Here is a 27973-nt window from a genome sequence, read left to right as displayed (position 1 = left end):
GCTGCAGAGAATATAGTACTCTCTGTCCTGGGAGAGCTGAGACAGAAAATAAAAAAAAAAAACCAAAACGATCTAGACGGGGCAGCAAAGTGCCAACTGTTACAGTGATTTGGACCAGAGCAGCCAGATCGAGTCCTGAACCCCTTGAAGCAGCGATAGGTGAACCGGGTGCGAGAACAATGGAATGGCTGCCTCCCAGACAGAGCTGCCGTACTGCAGCGATAAGGGAGCAGGAACGAGGGAGGGGGGCGTGCAGGAGGTAGACACACCTGCTTCTGCCGCTGGAGCAACAGCAGCAACAAGCAAAAGTCTGGAAATGAAGCAGCTCAATCCAGACATGAGCCCAGCTTTTGTACGGCGGGCAGAGGGCATCTCAGGACGGCAAGAGCAGCGCTGAGGTCAAAACCCGGCAAGCAGCAAGAGAGGGAGGACAAAAAGCTGACATGAACCACCTAAACAGGTGCATGCTCACACATGCTCTTAGAGGTCAGAGCTAAAATGATCCAACTTAAAACAATAGATGCTTTTTTTTAATTCATAGTTTTACCACAAATAAAGGAATAAAACATGATTCGCCTCCAAAAGGTATTATTTTCCATCATGCTTATTTGATAATAAAATTTTAATAAAACTCAGAAAGTCTATTTTATAGAAAAAGAAAATTGATGACAGCCTGGAGAAAGCAGGTAGGAACCAGTTAAATAAGAGGAACATATACGCTGCAGGCTCATAATAAGATTACATAACGCAGTCTAATTTTCTTTTATCGCCAAAATAGAATAATAAGCTTGTGTTCTGTCAGTCAGAGGCTTCAAGGTTTGTTTTCTTTCCAATGAACTCCCCAACCTCCTTTATCTTTCACCTGACAGTATCTGATGATTTTTCCCCCCGATGGTTACAATATTTACAGCTCAGAGATCCACAAAGTTTCAACTGAGGTGAAAGATATTTGTTATATGACAAACGCAGACATGTTTCAGTTCAGACTTACTTATCGGTGTATTTTTCCTTAAAAATATGATGTCATAAACTCAATGTCAAAGGTTATACTAAGCTTGTAAATTTGGGAGCAGCTTCAGTTTGACATGAAACTGAAATCTATACACTTCAAAGTTTTGTACTTTGAAAAACTTGAATCTTTCACATGTTGTCACACCGCAACAGTAAACATAAATTGGAAGGGACCTGATTTATTATTTTGGAAAATTTTGCAAAGAAAATCTGAAAAGTGTGGCATGCTTTTTTCCCCCGCTCTTTTTTACTTGGTGCCTCTAAATAAAATTCTGTGCAGTCAAATTTAATTTCAGAAGGTGATGATTACAGGACAGAGTGTAATGGGTGTAACTGAATCCCAGTATGAATACGCTGCTCTGTGAAGGCCTCAGATTTGCAGACAGGTCAGGGAGAAAGTTGTGACGAAACTTAAAGCGGGGAATCGTCATTAAATCATACATTCTGAAAACCTCACAGAGCACTGACCAATCCATTTTCTGAAAATAGAAAGAGCATTTTGAGCATTTCATGGCCTTTATGAAAGACTTACTGAAAAAAAAGGCAAACAAAATCCCATTTGCAGTTTGCAACAAGTCCTGTATTTAAAAACAAAACAGCAAACAAGTAAAAGAAGCAGCTTTAGCCAGATGAGAGCAAAATGGCACTGATTGGCCAAACCGCAAAATATACGTGGCAGAAAATTAACACTGCACCATAAAACATGCTGATGGCAGCATCATGCTGTGGTGACACTTTCTTCAGCAGGGACAGAGAAGGTGGTCAGAGTTAAAACGAAGATTGATGGGGCTGCAAAAAAAATCTGGACCTGAGGCTGCAGCTCAACTTTCAGGAGAACAACCCATAAACATTTTGCCAACAAGAATGGGCAACTATTATAGTTTCTACCTGTGGAAATGTAGAAGAGACATACTCCAAAAAAATCATGCAGCAGAATTTAGTGCATGCCACACTTTTCAGATTTTTATTCATAAAAACAAAAACACACAAACTTTCCTACTGTTTCACAATTATGCACTAACCATGTTGCTTTAGGGTTAATAATGTGGCAAGCGGCTGTAAATTTCAAACCCAAACTGTATATTTACCCCCGAAACCGAGCAACTCTCTAACATACCACTTTATTCGTAGAACTAAACAAAGCAAAAACATGACACGTTAATTGTAAACATCAACATGTTTTATGTGTCTGTAGTTAGAAAAAGCCTTAAAAAAGAAAAGTATAGTAACTGCTCAGCGTTTTGTCTCCATTTTGTAACTCCAATAATGTCTGCTTAGTTGCAGTGTAGCTACTAAATGATAAACATGAAAGCTAATAAAAATGTTTCATATTTCAAGCTGCATGTTTGTGTGGATAAAAAAAAAATAGTGACCCCTTGACCCACTGCAGGGGAAGTTTAATACTTTACATCCACTAATAAAATAAATATCAAGTTCACAAAACCACACAAAATGTCATGTTAAAGAATAAATCTTATTAAGCACATGCAGGATTTCAAGTTTAAATTTTAGACTTTGTAAATTACACAAGAGCATTTTATATTAGCCAACACAGATTTCACATCCAACCTAAATTGTGCACAATATATGGGGATTCTGGCAACAAAATATCATTACAATAATTGTTGGCAATAACATCCCAAAGTAAATTCACATTTGGCAAGTTAATACATTTAGGCTGTGAGATGGAGTAGATGTGGACATCTGACACTAAATGACAAAGCTTTATAGTATTACAGGAATTTATTACACATAATATTGTCATAGCAACATTTAATGATAATATGGTTATGGTATAGTTTCCTAATATTACACCTAGTAAATACCTGACAACATAAATTAATCAAATCCTTTTTCATCTATGCACAGAGAGCTGCAGATTTGAAAGCTCATTCAGTTTCTTTGCTAATCAGTATTCTTTAAGGATGACACAATGCACCAAAAACGATAACTTCTTCCGTCTTATGAGAGCAAAAACCTCTTCAAAGGGAGGTTGAAAATAGCGCCTGAGCTCAAACTGATCCATCCTTGAACCACAGCCCATCTGAACTAATGAAAGAATGAGGACAAAACATCAAACAGCGTCTGCGTTCAAATGCTGCTGAAGTTTCATTAGACACCAAGAGCTGCTTGAGACGAGATTAAAAAAAAATACAGGTGATATAGCACTGCATGCTGTAGAAGAGGCTGCAGGGTGGAGGGATGAGGGGTTTGCTGGTGAAGGTTACTGTGATCGCAGGCCATCTATACTTCATTAGTCTCTATGCACATACCAGTAAAGGTATGGAGAAACTTTGACTATGACGATGCAAAAGTCTGGCACTCAGCAGATGAAGACCTCAGCTGACCTCACTTGCAGCGTTGTGCGGCATGTGAAGCCTTGACTGGTGCTCTGCTAATTCTATTCTCCAAGCAGCCGCATTAAAAACACTCTGAATGTAATCTTTCACCTGAGTACATTCGTATCGTTGTTAATGAAGAAGCCATCGTGCTGCATTGAAGTATAAGTATCTATTTAGGTCTGAATGAGTTTCTCTTTTCAATGTCTGACATTCGCATGCATTAACAAAGCCGGCCTCATTGGTTGGATACGGAAAAAGATGATATTCATGAGGTCAAACACAAGTGTACTGAGCTTTCAGTGTCACGCTCTCACCAGTACTTTGTGCTGCTCTCAAGATAAGACATTTTGATTTCGAGTCTGTGGACAGCTGGGAACAGGAGGTGCTTTTCCTTTATAAGGGTTTTACACAGTAGTTGTTGCAGCATATCAAAAGTCCGGTGTCTTCTGCAACCGAAGTGAGGTTCTGCTGTATTCTGTCTGCAGAGATGTCTGTGCAAAATTGCACACTGTGGGTGTAGCCCAAGTCTCAGATTCCTCATTCATTCACTGTACCTCCCCCATAAAACAATGCTGCTGAAAATCTGACAGTGCATCGCCATGTCACCCCACCTTGTCTGGTCATCCCTCCTCCTCCGGTCACATGTCTCTCATAGCCACATTCCTCTAGCCATCTTTCCTCTCATCCCCACCCCTACGGTCCACAAGCTGTGCCTGCCTCTGGGTCTAAACTCTTCCATTTCCTGAAAGAAACCCAATGTTCCTCTTTTTCGTTATCTCTATTTGCATTCATTCTGGATTGAATGTGCCGCTGGATAAAATAATAAAATAATAATAATAATAATAATAATAATAAAAATATGCAGCCGTTTGGTCTTTGCTGTGGTTTCTGTCCTTCCGCCATGTTAAGCGTGGTTTTGGCGTTTTGTCTTACAGAGATGTGTGAGTGCCCCTCGCAGCTCCCAAGAACCCAACCCGTGCACATCACAGCAAAACGTCACAAGTTAGGGTCTCAGGGAATGAGAAAGGTACAGATCACTCCTTGTCCGGCCTTTTTCTGTGCAGACGCTTCAGCTCGGGCTAAAGCAGCTTCCGCTCTCTGTGGCTTTGTGCTGTACTGTAACTGATGTCACAACTTAGTCACCATCGTCAGGCTCGTTTCTCGCAATGGATTAACCTTAAACTCCGGTGACATTTTTTTGGCCTATTTATATCCTGGATATGCATCAAATATGACACCTATTGAAGGTCAAAAAAATGATACAATCTGATCTTCTAATGTACATTTGGGAGTGTTTATGCTCGGCAAGTCATCAGCGACTGACCATACACACCCAGACAGAGACCTCTTTACTCTCACATGTTGCTCATGAATCAGACTCAGCATATTTGGCTCGCCTGTTACCGCCACAGCCTGACTCGGCTAGACCTGCATCAAACGAAATTGATTTTTCATTTGAAAAGCCGTAATCTAGCAGAGCAGGCAGATAAAAGAAAAAAAAATAAAAAAATAAAAAAGGAGAACAACAGATTTCATACGTGGGCTGCAGGGTCTTATACTTTCTACCACAACGACATCTCCAAGCACAGCGGGACTGTCAGACCTGCAAACCGGCACTAGTCGATTACTTTATGGGAAGAAACTCGTTTGCGTGGCAGAGAGAATAAAATCCGACCTGCACGCGAGATGGAAAAGGAGAAGGAATAGGAGGCTGGGAGGAGTGGTGAGATGAGACGCAAGGAAGGAGAAAAAGCAAGAGGGGAAACTCACCCCGTTGGCCAAGGCGGCTTACGCTGCCGCAGTCCTCAGCGTGTGTGTGTCTCTGCAGGTCATCTTAGCAGAGGGAGAGGAGATGTGGCCAGACGAAATGTAAAAAGAGCGAAATCTGCAAGGGAAAAGAAAAGGGAGAGAGAGAGGGAGAGAGAGAGAGAATGCTGCAGAGAAAAGTAGAGGAAGATTTTAGTGCCGCCTTCGCTGGCTTTGTTCAATGGATCGCTCGAAGTAGTGCACGAGGCTTCTCGAGCAGATTGCTGCCGTCTAGCCGTCTGGTGCTCAGACATGCGAGACTGTACCATGTGCAGCCGGAGAGAAACAGAAGGAGAGGCAGGGAAACACAGAGAGAGATGCAGGGGGAAGCAGGTGCAGTGTTAAAGGGGAGAAGGACAGACAAGTTTAGATAGGAGGGTAGTGAGGACTGCGGTCGACGACAAAGTCAGAAAGAGTTAACGTGTAAATCTACCTTTAAAGATTTTCTCAAAAAAATAAAGAGATTAGAGAAAGAATGAATGTGGCGTGGCACAAGAATGGTACGCACAAGGAAGAAACGAGCAGATCAATTGGCCTGAGCTGCTACTGTAAAAACCGTGCTGACCAGTACAGAAGAAGCTACAAGAGAGAGAAAAAACTAAATACATCACAGTGACAGCCGTGATACAGCAAAGTACGAGAAATGTATCTGTAACGGTCGGATCCAAAGGAAATCCCCCAAAAGCAATTCAAAAATCCACACCTCGTGCCACAAGAATGTCAAATCTCAGCATTTCCTAAAGTTGTCTGCATAAATCGCAAATCAGATCTTAAAATGAGACGACATGACAAAAAAAAGCAAAATTTTTTTTTGTCTAAATTCAGCAGGTCTGACACAAACGAGAGCCAAAACGACTACAGGAGTGAATTTTTTTGGGGGAAAAACATGAAACGCCTGTTGCTGTAGAGCTCCTGCCTCCTTTCTCCATGTGACTCTATGTCTGTCGGTCTATCTGGTCTCCTGGCACAATCTGCCTCACGTTCCTTCTTTGGGCCTTTGTCTTTGGCTGTATCACACCTCTCAGCTTGAGCTTGTGCCGCTTTGATTGCCTTTCCCTCCTCTGCCTCGTATGCTTCATGGTTTTGTAGGCTCAAGTCCCCAGGGCAGACAAACTGTGGAGCCCCTGCATGCCCCTCTGCCTGTGACACACACTCACACACACACACACACACACACACACACACACACACACGCGCACACACACGCAAAACATCAAAACAGCAGGAGAAGAGTGAGGAAATTCAGATAATTTTCTATTCATTTCCTTCCACAGCTGAAATCACTTAGATTGCAAAAGGCCTGGTGTACAAAGAGAAGCCGAAAAACAGAGGAGCAGAGGAAGAATGGAGAAAGTGTTGAACATGAGCACATAAGAGAAGGAGCGAAGGCAGAGAAAAAAAAGAAAAGAAAAAGGAGGCATGTTTTCATCTTACAGTGTCCGTTCCCAAGCTGGCTTTCATTTCAGACAAAAAAATTTCCCCTCCAGTCGGCAAGTCCACTATTCTGTTCCTGTCTCCCTCGCCCTCTGTGTCTGTGAAAGTGAGTCGGTATTACAGCGTGCATTTCATGGAGAAAAGGAGGGTGGGAACAAGGAGAAAGGAGGGAGCAAGGGAGTAAATGCACTGGTTCAGGAAGAGGTAAAGGAAATGTAACTGTACGCCTCCTGGTTGGTACTCCTATGTTTGATCAATGTTACTCCTTTAAAGTAGCAGAAAAGGATTGTGGAAAAAAAAAAAAGAAGAGATGAAAGACGAAAGCGAGAGGACTGGGGAGATGAGGGCATTACCGGAACAGGGTTCTTTAGAGGGACAGCACACAATGGACAGTGATCAGTAAAGGCAGAAAGAAGCCTGTGTGGTCCCATTCTGTCCCTCTGCTGGTTTTTATCTTCGTCTCGTAAAGCTCAGTCCGATAAAAATCGATTGTTCCGTTCCGTGTTTTTATTTTCTACATTTTTCCGAGCAGTTTAAAAAAAACTTTTTGTTCGGAAAGCTCCTCGTTTAGATCCAAATTTACATTAAGAACATGTGAGCAACTATTAATGTTCAGATAAAATACAAGGAGAGTGGAGTGTGTGTGCATGGGGGGACGAAGGAGAGAGCTCGACGGTGCCTCCTGCTGTACAGAGCGTCACACTACCCCTCGGAGAGCGAACCGTAGCACACAAAGAAGGATGCAAAAAAAACGAGAAAGAAATTCACAAAAAGCAAAACAAAATAAAGCACTTTGCTTGCACGAGGGCAAGATATACAAACTAGAGTAATTATGCACTGACTAAATAAACCCGGCAGATTAATGTTGTGTCTGCTGTAACTGTACACGCTCGCGCTCTGAGAAAAGCTACCCCGTACCCAGGGTCTCTTCTTCATTCTGGCTCAAAGAGCTCCCTAACCCCACTGCTGTCGAACCCGATGGCCTTGAGACAGAGAGCAAAGAGTTTAAGTGGAAACAGCCTCTCATCACCACGATGCTCCACGTACTTCACATCTGCACACAGCAGCATACCACAGCACCAGGAACAACCGGCCAAAGCCTCCGAGACCACGTTTGAAAACTTCTTTGAAAGGGGAAAAAATAAATAAATATGTTCATTCATAATTATGCTTATCGTATTATTTGTCTGGCTGCTTTTAATCATCCTTAGTGTCAGGCAATTTACAAATAAAATCCCTCTTTAAGCAGAATTTGATCAGAAGTTTATTCACAGAAACATGCTAATCGGAACCAGCTGAATTGTCTCCGAGCATGCACAGGAAATCAATCAGAGTACACCCCAAATTAAACAATAAATAAGTAAACCTCCAGTCGCTGTAGATGATTTTGGGGTCTGTGGGTTTCTTGGTCTGAAGCAGTGAAAGTTGTTTTTATCGCAGCAGCATGTTCACCGCATAGTTGCGCTGAGGAAATATATCGTTTTGGTTAAGTGAAATTGAACTTTGTTCATAATTGGCTGCCAAAACCGTTCTTCCCCTTGCGGGTGTATGGTGTTTCCCTCATTCAGTGGCATCTCTTTCATTACAGCGTCCCACAAACCTCAATGCAACGGTACTTTTCCCTTGACTCTCAAACATCTGAAGCATTGTCCTTGTGCTCTGTCAGGATTTTAATTAGCTCTTTCTGTCACAAATATCGTCACACGGGATGAGATGCGTGTCTTTTTTAGCTGGTCCAGATTTTTTTATTTTATTTTATTTTTTCGGTTACTGGGCTCTTTAAAAATGTGAAAACATTGAAAATGTAGCATTCTTTTTTTTTAATTTTTGAAATAACTGCAACCCCCCCTCCCCCCTGCAAATACATGAAAGTTGTTCATATTTAAATTCCTGGTCAGAGTAGAGTGTGTTGTGTTTCCTCAGGGAAAGCTAGGAGGCTGTACAGTTATCTCCTGTGGTGTCACTCTGAACTATACAACCTACTACCTCAGCCTGAGGAACACAGAAGGACGACGGCTCAGAAAGGGCGGAGTGAGCTGCTGGGAGGGGCGATCGTATTGTCCATTGTTATCGTGAAAAAAAAACAAAAAAAAAAAAACCATTATGAATATGATGTTATTCAAATGGACAGAAACTCACAGCTTGTTACTTTTACAGTCTCAACCATGTTTCGACTGCAAATCCAGCCAATTGTTGGTGTGTTTGTGTTTCAGATACGACCAAACATAATTGTTTAACAATAAAGTTGAATTATAAAATATAGTATTGCAGTAAACAACCCTTTTTTAATAATGTGTAAGTAGAGATGCACCGATCAGGCTTTTCCTGGCCGATATTAACTTTGGGGTTTTTACTAAGATTTCAACCCAAGACTCAGAGAGCGAAGGACTCTCCAAGTCCTGAGCCTAGAGATAAAATCCTACTAAATCTTAAACCAATTCAGATCTTTTTATTTTAACTCATTTAAAATATATTTCAACCAATTCACAATGCAGATGAACAATGACACTGACTTTATTTCGCAGGCATGTATGTTGAGGAAGACGAGATTTGTTTTTAAAAAAAATTGTTGATGAATTTCAACCGATTTCTTTCACCATTTCCGAATATATTCATAATACCGACTGCCTGCGATCATAACACACTTTCAGACACAGAGGTGAACGAAGGCAGAAGGGCTGCAGTTGCTCAGTGGGGGGGAATTTTTACCTTGAGACAATTTCCAAGTTGTTTTTCAGATTGGACGGGGATTTTCTGAAATATCTTTGATATATTTAAAAAAAATTCCCTTACCAATTCTGAAAATAACAATAAAAATAGTCAGACTGAGAATGAAGGAATGATAAGATTATCCCAATTTATGCTTCGGACTTCCCCAATCATTGTCTGATCATTATTAAACTAAAAACAGGATCTAAAGTGTATGTTTTGGGTGTATATAGTTATAGGAGTTGTTCATTTTAATGCATTTAATGGAGCATAAAAAGTTGCGCGATTTTTCAGGATTCGAACAGTTAATTTCTAAACTTGATCGGTGCATATCCACACTTCCTTTAAGAAAAGTATTTGTTTTTCTAAAGCTGCAGCCTAGATTTATATCCAAAGAGAAAACATTTTCACCATCACTGCACTGAGCAAAGCCAAACATGAAAAATGTTAAGCCCTCATCTCCAAACCCAGAGAGCAGGACGAGTCTGAACATTTCACCATGTTCACTGTGTTAGTGGACTGGGTCATGAATGGGTAACATAGTGAAAATGTCATCCACAATGTTACACCATAACCCAGTCTTCCAAACTGGGTGGGGTCACTGCACAAACACGTCACATGTGGGATAATTTTGGCTGAGAAAACCCCGTATCCAAGGATTCAGGTTTCGTGTTGTTTAATCATTGGAACACAAACAAAATCAGTTCCAGCCTTTATAACTATTGAGTAAAAAAAAAAAATTAAAAAAAAATCTGCTGCGGAGCTATTCCGTCACTTCTGTTGTTGATTTTTCTGACAGGCGAAAGGCGAGTGCAGAATTTGCCAGGAAGACACATACCTATAGATACGAGCTTGCGTAGCCAGTCAGCACAAGTTCGGATCTACGGGTTTGTGGCAACTAGCATTACCCATTTCAAGACAGGAAAGCCCACAAAAACATTCAGATGTGAAACTCACTCTATGCTCTCCAGGTAACTATAGTTATTCAAAGAAAAAGAGTAAGACAGGGGAAAAAACAAAACAAAATGTAAAAACGGAACAATTTTAATAGTAGAAACAATCATTTGTCTTTTTAAAAAAAAAAAAAAAATTAAAAACCTCTTAAAGGTAAGCAGAAAACCTATAGATCTCATATGTCCAACAGAGGCGAGCTTTGAAGTTGCAATAATGTTCTTGAACAGGCCAGAGCACATGACTGTGAGGGTAATGAGGTGTTTGTGTAGCCTACTTAACCCATTCGACTGAGGTCAGCATTCACGTCTAAAATATCACTCAACAATAAAAGAAAGCCTTAGAATCTTAACATGGCATTAAATATTAAATGAGTTGATGCAATAAATCTGAAATCAGCTGGATGTAAAGCTGAGTAAATAAAATGTGAAGCTGCACTATGAATAACCCTCCCATAAAAAGGTGGATATTACAAGATCATATTAGAGCTGTGAAGTATTGCTAAAGTAACCCAGCAGCATATTCAGTGTATGTGTATTACAAACAAAAACAATACAATCACAAAAAAATAAAATAAAACAAAAGCGGTTCTGTATAAATTCCCTCTTCGTAGTAATCTGATCAAATTTATGCCTTCATCTTTCCGTCTTTCTCTGGACGTTACCACCGGCCATACAACACAGTAAATAATTGTTAAGAAACAAAAATAGCGAACGATATTAAAATGCTCACACCCAGATAAAAATCATCAGACACACATCATATGATGCGTATTGGAGACCACTCTGACAGAGAGAAAACTAAAAGCAGTCTGAATTGCCAACATACCAGGGGACACAGGCTGGACCTGATGGTCAAATGTCCTCTAAAATCAGATGAAGTCAGGCTTGAGGAGCAGTGCAGGCCGGTGCTTTGGCGTAAATAACAAAAACCCTAAAAAAACAGACACATAAATCATCAGTATAAATGATCTGTGAACAGCAAAGCATGAGTAGCATTCAAAAATGCAACATTCATGCACACACGTTCCAAAAATCACGCACTTACAAACACGTGGTGGTCCATGCACACCCTTACAGTAAGACACAAACGGCCAAAAAAAAAAAAAAAACTACAGGCAGCAAAGCAACGATTCAGAGAAAGTAACGAGGCTAAAAAAAAAAAAAAAAAAAATCTAAATAACACCCGAAAGTGAACTGATAATGTCCCCTCGTTCACTCCCAGTTACGCCCTCATAACCCGCTGTCCGGTCCCTATTTTCCAGGGTACAAAACCTCAAATCGCCTTTGAAAAAAAATGGTACGGCAAGAGAGAAATGGCAAAAGGTTGAATGCGGTGAGATGTGGATGAGGAGGAGGCGCAGCGCAGGGCTGGCTACAGAGAAAGTGGAATTTGTGACCAAGCAAAGGAAAGGGTGGTGTTTTCTTTTTTTCTTCCTTTCTTTTTTTTTTTTTTGATGCTTCATTCTGCTTGGCTTTTTTGGATCCCAGCAGGATCCTTGGCTTCAGCTCTGTCTTTTCTTAGTGCTGCCAAAGTCTGGACATATTCCTTTGTCTTAAATTCTGTTACACAAAATTAGTCAGAGAGATGGGCAAAAGATATAACTGAACAGAGACGAGAGCCAAATGATCTGTCAACAAAAGTGGAGCGAAAGTTGTTAAAGAAAACTCTAAAGAGGAGAGGAGCTCCGTAAATAAAGAAAAAAAAAGTCACGATGGATACAGGTTTTTGGTTGCCTCTCAATATATTTCTTTTTTTGTCCTGCAAACAGATTATTTCCAAAGTGCAACAGCTGAAACGTCTCCAATGCTATGCCACGTAATGAGAGAGGGAGAGAGAAAGCAGCCACTTTTTCCCTTTCCAAAATGGCTGAGGGCTGAGAGAAAGCAGCTCCGAGCAGAGAGGAAGAGAGGTGCACCCCGTCCTGCTCGGAGGAGGGCTGGGCGATTCAGCCAGCATCGCTCCCTCGTTTCCCCCTCCTTATTTATGCCTCCTTTCAGAGGGAACGAATGGCGTACAACCGTGTTGTTGTGAATCCATTAGAAACTGTACTTGGCCTACCAGCCAGGAGAGGCTGCAACTGCATTAGTATGTCAGACTTTTCACAGGAATCTCCCATTTTCGTGAAGATATTTTTAAAAAAATCTCATGGTTTTGTCATTCATCTTGTTTAATTTTAATTTTACTATCAGCATACAAGTCAAATGGAGATGAGCCTGTAGGATCTAATTTATTTTATTTTATTTTTTTGCACTGCGACAACACGTTTTCCAATTTTGAAAATTTTAAAATCTGAAACCCGCTTTCTGTTTAATTCTCTGTTCAGTAAAGTGCTATGACATGTTTTTGTCATATTTTGATCTCAGAATGAATCACATTTATTGGAAGCACAGATTTAGCTGAATGTGGTTTCTGTGCTTTCTCTCTGACGTCACAAGACTACAGTACGTGGTGAAGCAGCTTCACTGCTGCAGTCACCCATGCTCTCCTCAGAGCATCTCCAGGCTATGAACATGGGCCGATTCTAATCATTGTCTGCTTTCTTTGCCTTGATCCCTGAAAAGTGTTTCAGATTCAGCACAGTCCGACGACTGCAGTCAGCTGAATGATTAAAAATGTCATGAATATTAAAAAGATAAATAAAAAAAACCAGACAGTATCCTTTTTTTCTGTAGGGAAACAGAATCATAGCTTCAAGATTCAGTCTTAAAGTCCACCTTCAGATTGAAAAGGTGATCTCTCGACTCGCACTTTACAATCATTTAAGCAAGTCCTGAATGTTTTCGTTTTTCATTTAAAATACAGTAAAAATATCTGACGGCACAATAAACTTTCTGGTATTATAAAAAAAAAAAAAATTCCAACATATTTCCACTTTGTTAAATCGGTGCACACTTTAGGTAAGCTAAAGTTTCAGTCAGAGCAGCATTTCTTCCTTCTCTATGCAGTTCAAGTGCCTCCACTGAGGCAGCCACTCCTCTTAAGTATCCTTAAGACATAAAAAACTAGAACATGCCGTACAGTAGCCCGATTTGGCACCAACGTTTTTAGCCTCTGACAAATAAGTGAACTTGCAAACAGATACACGAACAATTACAAGTTGCACAAGAAGCCGCATCTTAAAACAAAAACACCCGTCCACCCATTAGCTTATTGGTGTTTATTAAATAAGGACAAATGCTGGGCTCAGGATGTTATGCGCCCAGCATACCAGTTCTGCCACAGCATGCCAATAAGCTGCTGTCTGCTCCATGGCCACCACTTGAATCTAAATGAACAGATTTGACTTTCAGGATATTGCCAAGAACCCTGCCAGAGCCACAGAGAAGGGCCCCTCCAGAAACAGAAGGTTGCAGAAAACAGAGTAACCAACATGGGCACAGCAACAAACCTAAGACAAGGTAACCTCTTAAAGGTGCGCCGAGAGCCTGGGAAAAAGTGGAAGAGAAAGGTGCCAACAATAGGTAGAAGTAATTACCTCGCGGTTTTATACATTATGTTTCAAGCAGTGCAGGTCGATGTGTGTCTCTGTGAAGAGAATTCAAGGCTGACCAGTCTTTGACTTTATTTGGAGCCCAGGTCTGGACTTAGCTTGAGCAAGGACACTGAAGGTCAGCCATGCTTCTTTCACTCATTTCATCCAGCAAAACCACATCAATCGACATCTTCACCTTTCAACCACAATGTCACTTTGTTCGGATGCAAACAAAAAACAATATACTTGGAGTACATTTCTGCCCTCTAGCCTGATGCAATGACTGCAGTTCTCCAGTCAATATGGAGGTCAAATAAAATTACTTAATTAAGAATCATGATTTTTCTTTTAGTATTTAGAGCCATTTCACAAGTTTAAAGAATCAATTTAGTCCAAATGACAAAGATTCACCAATCCACTGACCAACAATTAAAATGTATTAAGTTTCCCTCAGTTGGCTCCAGTTGGTGATGGACAGGTCAAAAACTGAACTTTGCTTTCCCAAATTAAATGCAACAAAACTATCAACATCCCACATATCCTCTCTATAAAAACACAGATGCTCCTCCTCTGAGTTTAAAATAATTAAAGGTTAGAGACATACATCAGATATAAAAAGTCAACACACTCCTGATTTTGGTGAAATAAAAAATTAAACCTTGCCAAATGCATTGCATCTTTATATGCAGTAAGTTTTAATGAAATATATATATAATATGACCTAGGCCAATGTTTCACAATCTCTTTTTTTAATGGTTACAGTTTTATGGTGTACACATAACACTATTGAATTACTGGGCAGTTTTGTCTGAATATCTATTTTTATTGCAATGATTTGACCCTTTGAAAACTTTCTTAAATCTACAGCTTTTGCTAATGGATGCAAATGAGTAAATGCTGGACAAATCCTGGACAGGAGAGCTTTGTTTCCACTTTTCCCAACATGTTTAGTTGGTTTTTCAGTTGAGGGGTACAGGAAATCTCATACATTTAAACAACATAATTATTTTTTTTTTACATCAAACAAAGTTCACAGGGCTTTTTTTCATTAGTATGGTTAGTCTTGAAACACCTTCATTTTCATTGGATTCAAAACCACTACCTCTATCAATTTGCTTGTGGCACAGATTTTCTTTTTTTATGTCTCATAATACTTAGAGTAAAAAACAATCAGAAGAGCAGACCTGAAAGAAATCATTATCGGCCATAAACGTCTGATTGGGGCGACTCTAATGAGCGGTCGTCTTGTGTCACCGCTTCAAGTTTTTATGATAATTACTTTTAAAGTTGTTAATGAAGCACCAGAAGGCCGGTTAGTTGCTGCTGTTGGAAACTTTCACAGTAATCCCTCAACCTGTGAATCAGTGCAAACTTAAGATGGACACACAACAGCGCTATTGGTGAATTTTGGGGGAAAGAACGAGATGGATGCAACTCTTTATTAGCATAATTTGTTTACGAAAGTGAAAATTAGTGAACTCCCACTAGATTTTGAAAGAAGACATGCTACTGTACAAAGGTGCAAAGGAAAATTTAAAGGAAACTTTGGTTTAGATCATTATGAGAACAGCGTATGCTATTCAGTACAGATGCAGCAGCTGCCAAGGTTATCCGGCACATTATCAATTACTTGGTACATGCGTTTGCTGATCCTATAGTTCGTTTGTCATCAAATATTTAAAGACAAGTCGCCATCACATCAGAAAGATGGTTTGTTTTCCCTTTGCAAAAGAAGAATGAAAGTATTCACTCAAATATTAAACACCATTACTCTTCATTTTACCTGCTCTACTGTGAATAATAATAATTTTCTACAGAAATTATTCAGTCACTGTAACCACCTATTGTTTTGGGAGCATTCACATCATAATAACTTGACAAAATGTCCTTTAAAATTGATATCAAGTCATTTAAAACTAGAACTGAATCAACAAATCTGCCAGAGCTCGGAATTGGTAAATTATTTCTTGATCGGCTCCAACAGTAAATGGTCAAATACTGAAATTTTTTTTTAAATTAAATTTCTAATTAAAACTAAGAACACCAACCATTGTTTTAAAACATTAATCAATAGTGTCTTCACAGAGGTATGTTTTGTCAACTTAGAGTTTGATAAAGGTTAGAGACCCATATTACTTTTATTTGATTTATGCTCTTTTATAATATTTGGTTAAAAAATTGGTCAGATCTAAAAGATTCCTAGAAATCAGCACAGGCTTTGAAAAACGTGGTTGGTGCATCGCTATATAAAACTTTAAATTCAAAGCCCTAACACACTTTCTCCTTTTTGCACTTTTCCACATAAAAAGCTGACTCTTTATGTGTAACGTTGACCTTTTGATGCACTGTCAGCAGATGATAACCCAACAATATTTCTTGCTCTTCAGTGACCTTAAAGCATATTTCTGTAATAAATTTGTGATAAATCAACAGCTTGCTGAGAACTATTCATACGTTTCCCCTGTGCTGTTTCTTCTTTGAGCAGTCTATTATCTGGTTTCACTCCGTGTGCTCTTGTGGGTCTGTGCTCCGATGAGGGTAGAACAGACTGTAGGAGTTTAATCTGGTAACCAGACTATAATAAATCACATAAAATAAGTGGAAACGCCTTCACATTTCTTTGTCAAGCTTTAATAGACACACACACACCAGATTACACTCAGGACTGTGATAAAGTTGCCATGTTTTTATTGTTGCATCCGATTTTAACACAATCATTGTAGCAGAAGAACATTTTTTGTACTAGGAATGAGAAGTCCAGAAGAATCCAAATCCTTATTTTCCAAAAGTTTAATACCTTTAGAGCACAAATCAGATTATCCTGAAAAAAAAAAATTGAGCACTGAAGTAACATTAAATGTATAACCACAACACATTTTTCTTTTACATATTAGGCAGGATTTCTGTCCCACTATAGCAGAGAGTTTGAACAAAAGTCATTCATACTGGTTGCCAGGACAAGGAGGGGAACAATCTCACAAATAAACTTAGCAAAGCAACGTCAGGAAGATTTCCCACCTCCTGATACCTTAAATGGAAATAAATTCCTTTCAGGAATATCTGGTACCTATGGACAAACTGTGACATTCAAGATGAAAGGGAACCGGAAATGCCTGATTTCAAACGTTTCACATGAATTAATTCACAATACAACCCGTTTAAATTTTTACCAAAAGAATCAGAAATGATTCCTTATAGTTTCACACCATCTGCAAATTCGACTTGAGTTAAACAAACGTATACAAGAAGTAATTTATAAAGTAAAAAAAAGACAATGGACTCATCACTAAATTACAGCTCTGAATTAAAAGTATTTTAATGAAAGCCAGCAGAGCACTTTATTCACTGATCTTAATTTAAGCCTCTGCTGCCTTGATCCAACAACAGACATAAACAGATTAAATATATCTGTGTGCATGAGAAGTTAATGGAAAAAAAACTACTAAAAAAAAATCAATTTCTATATCCAAAAGTGTGGATTATTGCCAAAATATTTCTTAAACAAATCTAAAAGACTGTGCAGTTATAATAATTAAAGTTTAACAGCATTTTCAGCATAGAGATACAGTTATAAAGTAGAGAAATGTCTGCTTTGTTGTTCTTGTTTGCCATGTGTTTTAATAATATTGTCTACACTGAAATGCATCAGTTTGTGATTATTTAAATATATTATTTATCCTACTAATATCTTTAAATGTTTAAATCCATTACAACAATGCTCAATCAGACAAGAGACTAAAATAAAGCATAACTTTCAGACCTCAGACAGCAACTGTATTAATTACTCAACATTTTTGCATTCACATCATCTGCCTACATTTTTACATTGCGAGGTTTTGGCCCGTTTTTTGTCCGTATCCCTCGTTTCACCGAAACCCGTTTCTTGCTGCTCCTTGTCCCTTACTGTTCCCTCCTCTCGCTGCCTCCATCAAATATTCTGCTCACGCACAACTGCGGCACCCTTTCTCCAGTCCTCCCCATTAATCCACACCACAGACATCTTGGCCCACTGTCTCGTCTCTGACAGCGTGCACTCAGAAGTCTCAAAGTCTAGCCCGTTTCAGTCCCTCTACATTTTTCTCAGGCCACGAGGCCGAACATGCCTCTCACTGTACAGATAGAGCGTTCTGTCTAACTATAGGCTCCCTTTCTCTAAATGCCACTCAGCAGAAAACATGCAGCATCAAAGGAGAGGTCAAATTAGTATAAACAGACCTTGGAGCACAAAATGCTAACCGCATGTAGCATAAGGCTCATTTCAGCAACGCCTGGCTAGCTGTTATTACATTTGCTCATTATTAATGTAAAATAATGCCTTTATTGTACTTAAAACAATACTGAAGGTCATTCTGCTTCACATATATATATATATAAAGTAATTGTGAAAACATTTTAAATATGTCTGAACAGCAGCAGAGTCTAACTGTTCATGAGATAAAATCCGAGCGAGAAAGTTTCTTTTTTGGCACACTGCTCTTTTAAAATACAATGACAAAGCAGGGGTAGGGCTGCAAGAAGAAGAAAAAGATCTAATTACTGTATTAATTGCTTAATTTCTATTCATCTCTGGTCTCCACGTGCTGCTACTAATCACTTAAAGAATGCAGCCAAATTCTCTGTATTAACACATCTTCTGTGACAGGCGGGAAGGGCGTGGGTTAGAGGTGCAGGGGGAGGCACAGCGAAATGCAAAGATTTGACAGGGGGGGGAAAAAAAGCAATTCTTTAAGAAGATCGAATCTAAACATGGACACCAAATAAGGAATATTCTTTTCTTATATGCCTGATTTAATGTGGCAGATGCAGAAACAATAATTTTCGGATTTTCTCTTCAGCTGGATCTTCGGTTCAAACGTTCCTTCTATGTTTCCTTCTCAAGTAAAGGTTCAAGACGGATTTTACTGAGGAGTTTAGAAATAGTCCACAGTGCCTCATCAACCACCCTCTTTTTTTGGCATTTCTTTCTTTCTCTCACCCTCCACTCCTGCCATTTCAGACCCTTATTTCCCTGCCCTCCTTTCCTTCTCTCTCATTCATTCAGTTTAATTTTGAACTCTGCACTTGTAGACAGGGAATGAGGATAGCTCCATGGTTACCTGGCACTGGGCCATCTCATTACACTGGCAATTGATTCTGGCCTGCCGCCATGTCCGCTGCCCACCTCCCCCACTCCCCACAACATCTCTGCACCCCAGACTGTCTGCAGCAAAGGATATCTCAGAACACACAGGATGGAGACAAACAGCTTCACTTCGGCACATCAAACCAGTGATCCATCCATGCACTGCTGCGTACAGGAAGGCGGACAAATAAATATGACCATAATATACAGGACGAATACGTAGAAAGACCCTTTTAAAACAAGAAGGGCCTAAACTTCTTACAGCCACAGTTATAACCTTTAGATAATGTAAGAAGTTGAGAGTAAACATCATAAAATGCATAAAATCATAAACTAATCTAACAGACTAAAATCATCCCACTGAACTGTAGTGAGCTATGTCTAGACAATAATATGCAGTCAATAAGAGTAAAACATAAGTTTAGGGAAAATCAATAAGGTTTAGAAATAAATAAGGAAGAATGGACGGACAGATGGACTACAGTCTAATTCCTGATTGTGTAGAAACCCTGCTAAATGTTACAACCTTCACTCTTTAGTCTGGGAAAGTTCAACACACACAGAAAACACAAATCACAATTTCTTAGATGCATTTTGGAAGCTGTAATTATTGACTAGTGCCCTCAGACTGAGATAGATTTACTATTTCAAGGGTTAGCCTCATCCTTTCCTATTGTAATTTCACATCACTTCCAGTATCTTTAGCCGCCGTTAACTTAGAGAGAAAAAATAAACACTTTCTCATAAATAACATCTGGAACTGAATACAAATCGACAATCCCGGCGACAACGGAGTGTCTGTAGGCCTAACAGGAAAAGTTCAGAGTTGGAAACCATCCTTCAGAGAGGTGCTGCATCCCAGAGTGTTGGATTAGTCTCAGTGACACCAAACTTTTGACACCAGGTGTAAGATCTCACACAACAATCTCAAGTAACTGATGCTGCCGACTCCAAAACTGCATCCTTTGGAAAACTACACTTGGCAAAATGGAAGGAGACTGAAAGTTTCTAATTTTACACACAACTTTGGAAACAAAACCCAAAATAAAATCTTATTCCTCTAACCCAGGCACAGGTTTCATCATACGTCTTGCCCTATAAGACTCCAACAGACAGCAAACACTTCACTTCACTTTATATGAAGCATGTTTTTTTTGGAGTAACTCAGACGTTGCCGCTGCTGCTCCTTCTGTCAGCGCTGGCAGATGTTGGGGTCATGGCCTCATACTCAAGGGGGATTTAAAGGGATCAGGAGTCAAAGGGATTATAAAGCCATTATGATTTCTACTGTGCCTTATGTATTCCTACATCCATTAGCCAATCATTTACAGTCCAGTTAAAGGTATAACAATCATATATTGTTATATTGGAAACCTTTTTAATCATGAAATATGTTTTTAAATTGTTCATTTTTAATAGGATTCCCATATATAGACAATATGTAAATGACAACGATTTATTGTAACTCATATATTTGTTTAGACTTAACACACAAAATGTATATTTACTTTCATGACAAAGTCGAGATATATGGAGAAATCTGCTGGCGACTGGAATCTGGTGAAGGCACCTGCTCAGGGTTTCCCCCAGTGTATTGTAAGCCTGGCGGGCCACCAGGCTAAGCATTGGTTATTTATTTCTTTTTAAAACATTAGCATTTTTTAAGACTTTATAGTTGGTGTTCAGATATTAATCTTCCACTCTTCCAACAGCACATAATTATCAAGTGATATTTTCAAATTTCATGTCAACTTTAAACATTTTTCAACTCAAAAACACGGCGGGCTGCTGGATGAATGACTGCCCTGTGGAGCCCAACCACTGGGCTTAGCAAGTTTTCTGGGGGAAACCATTTCTGACTCAAGTATTTACTAGATAGTTGCAATAAACTATATAAATATTCTCCAAGGCAGTGGTGCCCAACTCCAGTCCTTCAGATCCACTGTGATGCAACTTTAAGATGCATCGCTGCTTCTACGCACCTGAATCAAATGAATGTCTGGTTACCAGGCCTCTGCAGAGCTAAACGATGCTGAGGAGCCATTTTATTCAGGTGTGTTAGTCTGCTCTAAGGGACACACAGATATAGCTGTTTTAGCAATGCTAGGTGTGCAAATTGTTTGTATAAAATGCTAGATATATTTAAATGTCTCTTTTAAAATGTTAAATAACATTAAACATTTTCCAAACTTCTGGTACATCATCTGGAGCTATGGACTTTCATGTGATTTTTAAACTTCAGACAGACAAAAAAAAGAAAAAACAACCTTCTACCAATGGCAAAATTTTAATTTTTTTTCCTAGAATACTACAATAATGGGAAAATTATTGCATCAATTTCAAATTAGTATTACTTCACAACAAAATCAGTCTAGTTCATGCAATACAATCAGATAGATTCAGTTTTTACATTCAGCCCTATTAAGTACTGTGGATTAAAAAATAAAGTAGATTTCTTTGTAGTTTGCTATGTATTTAATGGTAGCCATACTTCCAAATCATCAATCAATCATTAATATTTCTTCATACGTTATTCACTAAAAACCAGGGAGAATATGACCAACAAAACTAAACAGTCGGCTTTGTTGGATCAAATTCTTCATTTGTTTCTGAGCCTGGAGGTGGTTTCCATCCATCCATCCATCCATCCATCCATCCATCACATCCCTTTACCATGACATCTCGGTACAGAGCCCACATCACTGCAAACACAGCACCAATCCACCTATCAATCTCATTCCTGAACAAAACTCAGAGATACTTAAACTCCTCCACGTGGGACAGGACCTCCTCTCCGACTTGGAGAAGGCACTCTACCCTTTTCCAACTCAAGACCAGGACCTTATTTTTGGAGACACTGATCCTCATCAGCTTCAAACGTGGCTGTGAAATACTCCAGCAAAAGCTGGATATCACGCCTTTTGGCTTCATCAGGGAAGCAGAGAAGCGATCATAAGACGATCAAAACGGATCCCCTCAACACCTTTGTTGCACATATAACTTCTGTCCATAAAGGTTTTGAACAGAACCGGTGACACCGGCCAACTTTTACAGAGTCCAACTCTCACTGCATGTGGACCAAGCTCTCAGGCTATGTTTACATGGACCAAACAGTGCTTTCTACTAAAATAAGATACTGCACACATAAACTGAAGGCAAAATACCAAACAGACTAATATTCTTATACCACAAAATAAAATAAAAAAAATTAATCCTCAAAACAAATGTTACCTCAGTTATCTCAATAGACTGAAAAACACTCTATGATCCACTAAAAAAAAAATCTAACTTTTTGTGTTCTGTTAGAGTGAAAAACTGTGGAAAAATAAGCTAAACTGGTTTTTGAGTGATCTGAAGTCCAACGTTTCAGACAGCAGACTGACCATGATTTCTTTATTTCAGTCGCCAACATCTTACAATCCATTAGCAACACTGGTTCAGCAGAAAGGAATAATAGATCTCCACTGGCAACGAATGAATCTGCATCTCTACTCGAAGTGCTTTGACCAGTTTGTTCACGTTGCCGTTAATTCACTGCTTTAAAATATGTAATACAAGAGTGAATCTTTATTATCGGTTTGCATTACTTAACCATCATCACCTGGTTACAATGTGCGCCCGTTTGCATGCTGGCAAGTTTAATAATGTAATTGCAGAGAACAGACATACTGGAGTAAGTTGTCAACAAAGAAATCTGCACAGAGACTGCTCACTGTGAGTTCCTTTAGAAAAGCCAGGGATTAAAGATGGGCCTCCCCAATCTGGGGCCTCTTTCGTGTACATGCACTCGGGTTGTTTAAGGACACAGTGAACCAGGCTACCCGATCTAGGGAAGGGGCCAGGCAGGGGGAACATTGACAGGACGGCCAAGTGGAATAAACTCTCTGAATTGTAAGAGCTCCAGCTGCTGGCTTAAAGCTAGAAGGAGCAGCGAGGGCTGAAGGAGGGAGAGGACTGGCTCATGTAAGGAGAGAGGGAGTGGTCAAATCTAACAGGAGGAGGGAGGAGGATAGATTTATAAAATCTGCCGACAGAAGTAAAACAAAAAGAAGAGGTGGAGATCAGAGTCCAAGCTCCTTTCTGAAAGGTGACTTAGAGAAGAAGTTTAGGGAAAATGTAATACAACCACCTAAATCGGGAATGCAGAAAGCAAAATGCAGAAAGATACACGCCAGTCAGGATTTCTCTTAAAATAAAAGTTGGTAGTTCAGCGAGTTTGAGTTGGTCCGTTATCAGTGACAACCCGTCACACCTGCACCATTGGGAGACAGGGGGTGCTGCCACACAGACGGTTTCCCCTGTCCTCCTCCATTTTCCCTCCCCTTGTTACCTTTTCCCTTCCTCCTCTGTGTTCCTCTCCTTCTATTGCTCCCCTTGCTGTGTGAGTGTGTCTGGGTCCCACTGGAGAGGCTTTGTCTGTGAACATTGGAGCCCTGGCTGGCCCACGGGGGCCCAGTCCATGAATACCCACACTGTGAGAGCCGCCCTTTCACTTCACACCACTTTCTCTTTGGGAATGCCTGAGCAATGAGGTAAGGAAGCTCATGTACACGCTCCAATGTGCATACACATCCGCACACGCACAAACGCACGCATTTTCTCACTTTCTCCGCCTTATGCACACATGCATACACACGCAGGCGTGCATTCACATATACACCATACTTTACACACAAACTGAGTGAGCAGTGCAGTAATGAAAAGCCAGTGTTTTGTGTGAGAACCCTCTCACCCAGGACTAACATCCTGAGAGCCTTTCTCCTCCATCAGTCCCTGCCAAGCGCTCGCTCTAATTAAAGACCATAGAGTCCAGTAGCGTTGGCCCAGCTTCCCCCAGACTGTGCCCCTTCCCTGAGCATAGAGGTCCTGAGCTGAGTAGAGTCTATAAGGAATGTGAATGACCGTGGTGATTAACAGCTTCTCAGGATTTCTAATTCCCCTCTAAATAGAGTGCTTGGACGCATGACTGATGCCAATTCTGCAGAAGCCTTATAGATAGAATTCAGTTGGCAAGAGAAAATCTGCAGGAGCGTTACAACAAGCATTTACAGCTCCAGTCTAAGGTTTGCATACTGTAATCTTAGCTTTTGATGTCACCATTATATTGGGATTAAAATGGCCTTCCTATGACCTATGCAACATTTTTCTACATTTAAGCTGGCAGCTCCTTTGTGTCAACATAAAAGCACTTGACAGCACTTATTGGAAAGACCCCAGGGGTGTTCAATACATTGTCCTCACCATATCAGCATGCACAGTATGAATATCATCAAAGCATTTTTTTGGAATCCTATTATATTTGAAGGGCCATTAATACATGCTTTGCATGTCAATATTGCACTCAGGCCATGTTATTTGATCTGAGAAATGTTTGCATAGATTCAAGAAGAAGCATTCCTCTGAGATGCTGATCCATATAGACGTGATAGCTGGAGATTCAAGGAGCAAATCTCTGGATCTGGTGACCAGAGATTGGTGCAGACCATTAGAGTACAGTGGACTGATAGTCATTTTGAAGAAACCAGCTTGAGATGATTTGAATTTTGAGCCATGGTTTCTTATCCTGCCAGGAGTAGCAACATGACGGTGGTCAGAAAGTTAAACGATGCTCAGGTGGTTCTAAGGGGTCCAAAGTGTGGTAAGAAAATGTTCACCACATAAAAGCTCCAATCAGAACTTGCAGGGTTTTTTTCCCCCAGTCTGTTATTGGCCATTTTTAGGAGGGCCTCTGCGAATTGTAGCCTCAGTTTCCTGTTGCTAGCTGAAAGCAGTGGCACCCAGTGAGGACCTCGGCAGCTGTATCCATCTGCTTCCACGTTTGATGCTTTGTGTATTCAAAAATGTTATTCCTGCTTGTATTAAACCCGCTATTGACTTTCTACCATTTTGAGTCTGTTCCTTATCCAACACAAACAACAAGAAGATATTTTTTCTTCAAACACTTGCTACTCAGTTGATCTCTTCTCTCTCTCTGACATATTTTTGCAAACCAGAGGTGGCTGTGTGTGAAAATATCAGTAGGTAAGCACTTTCTTACCTACTGAACAAGCAACCGTGAAACACTCAAAGCCACTTCTGTTGTCTTCCCCAAATCTAGGTTTCTTATGTACCGTGTTGCTGCCATGTGATTGGCTCACCAGCGTACCTAATAAAACGGTCAGTGTATATATTCACAGAGTCTCACTGCATTTATCTCCACATCTAACATAATTGATATTCTCAGTAGGTCACAAAGTTGTGAAAGTATAAAGACAAAAAGGACTTATGACAAGTGACCACATTCAACAACTACTATCTAATGTGTAAATGGCACAGAATAGAGGTAAATAAGCTCCTTGTGAATCTGAAAAGTACAGCTGTACATGTAAAGGAGTATGGTACATTAAAATGGCATGCTACATCTACTAATAGAAGCTTAAAAAGCTTTTATGTGTTTTGCAAGTTGACTGGAAGAAAAACTGCTAGTTAGATAATAGAAAAACATGTAGCAAAAGGTACATCGATAAAATCTATTTTATCATCATTCAAAGACAGTGTACCCAACACTAAGTTAATATTGTAAAAGTATTTGTTTTTTCCCATAAAGCTGTATTTGCAATGTTGTAATGAACGACCAATAGATTTTCACCCATAGTCTGTGAGCGAGGCACCCGAGCTAAAATGTTCAAGATAAAATTGTTTAATAAACCAAACGTCAACAGATTATTTCAAGGTCCAATTTTTTTTTCAGATGTTTGTTTTATGAAAACAGTTGCATTTACAAATCAACTCTTGCAATAAAACACACAAATCTTCACTCCATATTCCCTATGAAAGTTTTTAATTACATTAAAGTTGGTTGTACTGAATACAGTAAGATATTATATATCGACAGAAGGTCAATTATTTGCTATGAAGTTGATAATTATATAAAACAAATATTTCAAAGGCATTAGAATATTTTGATATTTGGGAGAAAATTTGACCATTTTTTTCCCCTTAAATTTTGAGGCAGTAAAGTTGAAATGATCAGTGGAGATTCCTATCAGTTTAAAATTGTGCATAATTCATGAAGCAGATTAAAGCCCAAATGCTCACTATAGCTGAAAAATCGAAACGATGAATAACACTTTATATCTCAAATACCTTTTTAAAGAAATGTGAAATTCTGTGTTTGGCAGTGTGAACATCTTAAGCCCAGAAACTGTTTTTCCTGCTTTTCCTGCAGCTGGTGTGTTTTTTAGGCAAATACCTCAATGATCAACCAGCGAGAAAAACAACGTACAACATGTCAGCAAGGTGGATGGAGAGAAGTGTGTCAGGGGAGACTACTGACTTTAGCCCTTTTTATCTTTAGTTTTTATTTATATTTGCACCTTTTTGTGTTTATTTTACTATGGTCATATTTTCATCTTCATCACCGAGGGTACCACTGCATTTTTCTTATGTTCTAATAACATTTTAAAAAAATAAAAATCTTACATAGGCAGGGAAGAAAATGTAAAAAAAAAATATTTGGAACCACTTGCAGTTATTTTGGTTTTTTATTTTAGTTTTATTTTAAATGGCAATAAATTTCTTCCTTTCAGATTATTTTGCAAGTCGGTTTAGTTTCTTGAATGTCTCCAAGTCAGTCCAAAGCATGTGTGACAATTAAAAAAAAAAAAGCTAACAATTATGTGAGAACACAGTTATGGCAATTTGGCTAAATATATAATCACAACAAAAACACAGTCACAACATGGTAATTACAGTCAAAACTATAATTATCAATTGTACCAACTCTTCAAATATTACTATCTTGTATAGTGTGACAATCTAATTACTTGTTAATCAAGATAACATGAGCAAAAATCAAGCAGTTAGAGTGAGGGTCCAGCCTACGTGCAGAATGAAGTGCAAAAACAATTAGGAACTGAGCTTTTTAAAATGGACAAAGAAACTATATATCTTTTTAATTTTAAAGTATGAAACTTGCAAAACTAAACATTCATATTTTATAAGGACATGAGATTACATGATTTGGATTTAAAATGTAATTTCTAATGATGCTGATGAGAAGAAACTTAATATAAACAATAATTAATCATTTATTCAGCCATCCATGTTCTGCAGGTGTCTTTTCCTGTTTAGGGTCACGCAGAATCCAAGGACGGAAGAAAACCAAGAATAAGACAGAGCAAGACAAGGCAACATATGCACATAGGCACTCACTTCTGACGTGTTGCTGCTTTTAGTCTGAGGGGAAACCAGAAAATATCCCTCTGTGCTCTGCTAACCAACACAGCACTGTGCCGCTGCCTCCACAATTAATAATAATAAATAAACAAATAAAAATGATTACAAAACATTATGTGCTACTAAAAGTGCTAGTTCTCCTACACTGTCTGAACATTTTTACACAGCCGTTAAGATGTCCAAAAATGTTTCTCACTTATTATGACAGTAACTAAACAATAAAATATATACACCCATCTGTGTAACTGGGCGTGACGATGAAGGAGTGCAATGATTCATAGTCTGTCTTGAGGGGAAAACCCCTCCCTTTTGATGATAAGCAAACCCAGATCCTGGAGTAAAACCTTCCCCATAAAAAGCCGTAGTGATGTCACAGACGCTGCGTCCTCGTAGTTTCTGCGGTCATGCCTTTCCGCTCTAACAAGTTATTATTTTTCATCTTGGACTCAGGAAACTGCGTCAGGAGCTCATTTCAATGAACGATTAAGGGAGCACACAACTCTGGAAAATACCAAAACGATGCGGACACTGCCAGACTGTTACACATGTCTGCGGAGGAGGAGAGAGGAAGGGAAGAGCCAATGATCTAAAGCTGTGAAATGGGAGTAATCGGTCTGAAAGAGTGAGAGTCAGACGCAGACAGTAAACAAATAGAGGTCAACAACAAACCTATTCTATGCTATATCAGAGCAACATAACAGTAAATAATAAATCCTAAATCAACCCGATTATTGAAAAAAAAGCTACTTAGCTAAATTAAAATAAATGCCGACTGTAAAAATAAACATCATAGTAAGTAAACACTAAAATAAAGTGAATAATTGCTACAAGCTGCAGCTTTAAATCGGGATAACAGATTGTGAGCAAAAAAGATTTGTAAATAATGACACATTGAATATTGTAAGC

The 27973-nt window shown here is 39.3% G+C and overlaps 1 protein-coding gene and 1 long non-coding RNA gene across 9 annotated transcripts in view; one reads left to right on the top strand and one right to left on the bottom strand.

Moving 5' to 3' along the window:
• Positions 1 to 27973, bottom strand: part of LOC106959571 (sorting nexin-19-like) — a 103794-nt gene that overhangs the window by 43387 nt on the left and 32434 nt on the right. For 2 of the 8 annotated variants that reach the window (XM_015052230.1, XM_015052229.1), the window contains exon 3: positions 11082 to 11186. The exons of 2 other annotated variants lie outside the window; for them this stretch is intronic. The gene's annotated coding sequence lies outside the window, so the exon portion shown is untranslated. Of the gene's footprint in view, positions 1 to 5123; positions 6441 to 6593; positions 6685 to 11081; positions 11187 to 11300; positions 12242 to 20832; positions 20853 to 27973 lie in introns of those variants that run through there. 4 more of the 8 variants (XM_015052236.1, XM_015052234.1, XM_015052233.1 and 1 more) reach the window with 4 other exon arrangements.
• Positions 1998 to 7121, top strand: LOC106959574 (uncharacterized). The gene is made up of 2 exons (XR_001427387.1): positions 1998 to 4380; positions 6434 to 7121. It is a non-coding gene; the product is annotated as an uncharacterized LOC106959574 (long non-coding RNA).

This window comes from Poecilia latipinna, unplaced genomic scaffold (assembly GCF_001443285.1).
Source record: "Poecilia latipinna isolate Pla-1442-1.1 unplaced genomic scaffold, P_latipinna-1.0 Scaffold1097, whole genome shotgun sequence".
NCBI lineage: Eukaryota > Metazoa > Chordata > Actinopteri > Cyprinodontiformes > Poeciliidae > Poecilia > Poecilia latipinna.
The sequence above is the reverse complement of the archived record's forward strand: the minus strand, read 5'-3'. Positions and strand labels throughout refer to the sequence as shown.